Genomic DNA, 5,944 nt, shown 5'->3' on the forward strand with positions numbered 1-5,944 from the left:
AAATTAAAAGGGAAAGGATGAGTTGCGCCAAACAAGGAGAGGGAGAGAGAGAACAAACTCGGGATTGAATGTGATGCTTGATTAATTCCGAATTACAGCCTCTCTATTTATAGGATAGGAGGAGGTAGAGTCCTCATACAAGTTGTCATTCAATCCTAATTACATTCTAACTCTAACTCTTCATTATAACTAAGTCTCAATATAAGTAAGTCTATTCAAACTAGAACTCCTAGAAGACTAATTGGAGTAGAACTAGGAGTTCTTTATTATCCATGTGAATATAAGGGATAAGCCAGCTCGTGGACTTATCCTAGTGGGCCCCTCATGATTCTCCAATGCGCCTTGATAATTGTGCCAGCTCGTGAGATCTTGTGGGCCCCACTTGATCTTCAAGTCTTCTAAATCAACTCAACTTGTGCTTCTTGATTCCTTTACTCGAGATTGCTTTGGGAGAGGACTCTTCTTGGTGTCCCAAGTCCTCCAAGATTCTTCTTGATCACCTACGTCCTCATGGTGGGTCCCACCAGCTCAAGCACCATGGTGGGCCCCACATTGTAACAATATAAAATGTCAGTCCTCCCTTCTTCCAACACTCCCCCTCACGCTGGTGCTCTCTTCCATGAGGCCCAACTGGCCAATTTAAGGGGGGTATCACATAGATGTAATAATAGGTTTCCCATCATGGTTTCCTAACCGTGATATTTCTTTACGGGGTATTAAGTTCCCCCGTAATGGTTTCCCAACCATGATATTTTTTGACTGGGTATCCTCTGTCATAGTTTCCCAACCGTGATATTTTTTTACATGGCCCCTCATGGTTTTCTAACCGAGATATTTTTTTACGGGGTCAAATAAATGATGATATGAGAAAGGAAACCAAGGCCACCTTTTCTTCAATAATAATGTCCTAAAAGAGAGATAATAGTTACAACTAAATATAACACGACCATCTTCCAACACATATAACATGAACCAAAATAATAAACTTTGTGTTATGGTCCCGGATCTGACACATGGATTCGTAGGGAGGAAGAAGAGAAAGACAAAAATCAAGCCAAAGGGAAGTTTGAAAGCCCTAGGTTCTTTGAGGAGAACGTACACCCTTGTTTACACTAAATCAATGCTTATCTTTTGTCTTTAATCTTACCCCTTTAATAGGGGTCACCCTTACAAGGTTCAAGATAAAATATTACCAAAATACCCCTATAGATAAAATATTACAAAATTTCTAAGTGGCCAATTAACTCTTTAACTGAAATAAAATAAAGTAAATTAAAGAAAAAACATTTAATTAGACTCTTAATAATGTTATTGCGTGCATAATATTACACCCCCATGGGAGAAAGAGCATATGCTCAAGCTTGAAGGTAGGGTCTTCTTGCCCATGCCGACGTTTCCACCTGTTACCAAGTAGCATCCATGGTAGCCGTGTTAGCCCTCTGGATGACAAAACTGGAGCATTCCACTTGAGATTTTTTTTTACACTGCCAGCGTCACTTGTTGTAGCACACCCTAATACGGTAAAGCACCATGACATGGAATGCAGGAACTACTTAATCAGACAGCTCCTTCACCACAACAGAAATTGCAACAGGTTGTTGACCTATGCCCATTACAGAAGGGTCCACACCAACAATAGTAAAATTTTTGTATACACCAAGAAATGGTAATGCCTTCTCTTTTGAAACTGAACTTCTCCTAAAGAAGATTGCACCAGCACCATCACCTACTTGGCTCGAGTTACCAGCAGTGATTGTGCCATCCTTCTTGACAACCATCATCCACGTAGCCCCGTTGGACACAAATACATTATGAAGGCAGCCATCATCCACAGAACGCACAACATTTTTGTCCTCCTGATTTTTAGTGTCAATGATCTTTGTAGCCACTGATGTAATTGCTACAACAACTTGGTTATGGGAAAGAACAATAGAGTGGCCTTGACCTTGCCTGGTGGCACCAATTCGATGAGGAACATATTCAGAAGTAATACCCAGAGGAAGAAAATCTAGAGCTTGCTGGAAATTCTTTAGCTTAGGGTGGATTGAGCCTTCCCACGTCATTGGATTTGTGGTCATCGCATCTAATCCAGCGCCAAGTCTTATGTCATCGAAACCAGATTGTATAGTGGCAAAAACAGCGGTAACAACTTGAGGGCTAGATGAACCTTGCTGTTTCATAGTTCTGATTGGCACAGTTTCTAGAAAAATAGCCTATCATTCTTGCATCCTACAAACCCGCATGCTAACATGGGATGGAAAACCAACAACGATGTCTAAGGATGCAAGACGATCGAACCCCAACACTAAGGCTGTCAAAGACCAAAAAAATTTCTTGAGCATCTGTGCAATTACAGCCAAAGAGTTATTTTAGATTTCCAGAATGAACAACACCTATTTCATTCAGCACTGCCACTGCATCACTGTTTGGGTGGCTGTCAGGTAGCATTGTGTTCTGCACTGCCATAGCAGCATTGTGTCATTGGCTGTCTGACAGCATGGTGTCCTTGGCGCAACAACACTATTTTTGGTGGAAGAACCCATGAGTCTCTCCCAAATAGAAAACATCATGGACGTCATTAGGCACTGTAGTTTCTACTCTTAGGACTATCAGTAGTGTTTTCAGTAGTACCACTGTTATCTGCAGTGGTTGCAGCAGTGCCACAGCTGCAACACTCATACTCAGTTCAGACGCCGCCCAGAATTTAATATTTTTCCCGTCAATAGCCATAAAAATCATTCCCCACAGCATAACCTTCACAATATGGCAAAGAGAACCTTCATCATTGAGAGTCTACCTATCTGCCAACAACTTCTCTAAATCAATGGTATTAAGACAATCTTTACCAAAGACAACCCCTCTGTCACATATGATTTCATTTGAGATGAGATCAATGGCATGTAATTCATTAAATACACCACGAGCAACATCAATGTTCTGCCCATGCACAAACACATTCAAGTCTTGTCTCATTTGGTCAAAGTCAGAATTTTCCAGGTGGTGGTCAAAGTTAGAATGTTTCAGTTTGTAGTTTCTGTTGGGGTGCCCTTATCTTCATTGCAATAGCAGCAACAATATTAAATATCAGCATCAGCTTGGGCTCAAGTACTCCACTAATGGTACGTGCAGTAAGAACAATTTTTTTTTTTGCTGCTGTCCCTATCCGGCTAGAATTAGCTACATCATGTAGAGGAATATCTGTTGTGCTCACAACAATAGACAATTGTGTACCATAAGTCACTGCTGCTACAACTCGCAGAATTATCAGCACTGTTTTCAGCGGTGTGGCACTGTTGGCAGCATTATGTTCTGCAATGTCAAAACAGCGCCGTATAATCCAGCAATCCATTGGATTAAGCTGGAACAAGTTGAACTTCCATTCTTCCAATAAACACTGCTATGCTACTGACCTAAAGATGGACTATCAGTTTTCTATTTTCCAACTTGTGTTCACAGATCTGAACAACAGTAATCACTGTAGCATGTCCCTGATTCTCATGAGCTATAGATGCACCATGTTATTCATTTTCATTTTCTACATATTCTAGTTGCTGCTCATCTGCATCACTCTAATTGGTTTTATTTTTTTCTGTTGAGTCCATTTCTGCATTGCCACAATAGCAACAGTTTTTAAATGGAAAATGGTTCTCCTGTACAACCCAAGAATGCAATAGCAGCAAAAATTGGAAATTGAGTCAGACTGTACAACCCAGCCATACAAAAATTATTCATCCACAAGACCATTTCCAACACAGCCAAGAAAAATTATCTCCATTTTTTCCACGTTGGCTTCCTTTTCATATTCAGAACTCCCACCGAATAGGAAATTTTCTACGAACAGGGCCTGTGCATCATACATATCATTCAAAAAAATAAACACTTCAATCTCGTATTTAGAACTCCCACCGAACAGAAACATTTCTACGAACAGGGCCCGAGCATCATACATGGGGCCCAAATAATTGAAGCACAATGTTGTCAATTTGACCAAGAACAAGCTCACTGCTTATTGAGGCCTCAATAGCACACCAAGTCACCCAAAGGAGGTGGCAATAACTCATTGAGCTTATTACTTTTAAATTTCATATTTTATATTGCTTTAAGTATATATTTTCATTAATTATGTAATGAGCAAGGATACAAGGGCAGAATTATCAGTTTTAGCCCTAAAATACTTATGATGTCAAACCCTATTTAGAGGGTAGAGAAATAGAGAAAAGGCAAGTATTGAATTAGGTTAAACAGGGTTTGGAGTTCTCCTTGATGAGCTCTAGGGTTGGGAGGTTTCCTTGACGAGCTCCAGGTAAGGTTCTCTTGATTTGAGTTTTATTTCTTCTCTCTTTGAATTCTGGTTTGTATTGAGATTATCCAAGATAAGGGAGAGGGACTTGAGTTACTATTTTTTGAGTTCAAGGAGGGGCTTTAGTCTCTTCCACATTTACAGCATCAAGAGGGCCTTCAACCCATGCAAGAAAAAGGAAGTTTTGAGTCACTAATCGAGCAACGCATCTAAAAGAGGCAGCTATAGCCTCTAACAGAGTAAGGGAGGGTTAGGAAGTCCTAATCTCTCCTACATGGGCAGAAACAACTTTTCTAAAGGGTCCCTACCCTCTTAGACGTGAGAAGAAAAAAGTGTTTAGCCCTTCCTGGCTGAGAACAACAAGAGAAGTATTTTTTTAACCAAGAAGTTTAAGAAAGAAAACTCCTTTTCAATCCTACCGAGACCAGGTAAGGAAAGGAGGTTCTTTTCTTCATTACCAAGACCAAGAATACAGTACTGGATTCACAATTACCTTGTCGAGTTACTAGATCCATGGCTAGGGGCCATAACAACTTGGTATCAGAGCACGGTAACATGGTGGAGAACAACCTTAATGAGTTAAAGGAATTGGTGCTCTGTTATGGACTCTATAGCATCACGAGTTACCAGCAGACGTAGGAATTAATTAATGTGGTTTTCAATTTTCTTGTAATTGATTTTGGTTTGGTTAGGTTTACAATTTATTTGGCTTGAACCAGTGACCAAGGGTCTGAATTGTATTTGGCGTCCTCAACCCTATTTAAGGGGACGACTAGGTTAATGAAGGTAGCGATTGAATTATCAAATTAGCCTAGAGTAAATTAGAGTAACAGGTTGAGAGGTCCTTCATGCTCTCCCCCTTTTCCCCAAATCCCCTTTCCAAATTTCTTCTTTACATCACTCCATCAATCTATCCCTACGTCAAGCAAAGCAATGGAAGGAAGAAAAGAGAGGAGGGTGAAAAGATCCATGGCTCATGAGGATCCTAACAACGTGGTATCAGACAGGTCCATCCTCGGTGACTCCTCTTATCCAAAGGACATACATCAAGTGCTTTCAGATCTTCAACAAGGGTCCACGCATCAAGGTGTTGAAATTACTAACATCAATAATTCATTGCACACGTTGGAAACTTCTCTCCAAACCGTCATCCGCCAGCTTGCAGCACTTCAATCGGCAGCGCCACCACCAACAACATCCTCTCAACCACCGGCAGCACACCACCCACACTTCATGCCACCACCACCCCCACCACTGCGCCAACAAACTGTTCCTATGGCTGCTCACGCACAGGGACTAACTACGGTTCCCAGGTACTTTAAACTCAATTTTTCTACATATGATGGCTCAAAGGATCCTTTACTTTGGTTCACGAAATGTGAGAAATTTTTTTATCATCAACAAATGTTGGATGTGGACAAGGTCACGTTGGCTACCTACCACCTGCTCGATGAAGCTCTCATGTGGTTCCATCACTACCTCAATGTCCATTCGACTCAGGATTGGCTAAATTTTAAACATGCTTGCCAGATGAGGTTTGGACCTCCAGCTAGTAGCAACCCAGTGGGGGAATTGATCAACTATAAACAGACTGGCACTTTAGAATTGTACCCAGAAAAAATTTCAGAAAAGGTTGGCCCGAGC

The sequence above is a fragment of the Aristolochia californica genome, unplaced genomic scaffold (genome assembly GCF_029961685.1).
Source record: "Aristolochia californica isolate CCGP_79_NKW_82.1479 unplaced genomic scaffold, dmAriCali1.0.hap1 SCAF_1, whole genome shotgun sequence".
In the NCBI taxonomy this organism is placed as follows: domain Eukaryota; kingdom Viridiplantae; phylum Streptophyta; class Magnoliopsida; order Piperales; family Aristolochiaceae; genus Aristolochia; species Aristolochia californica.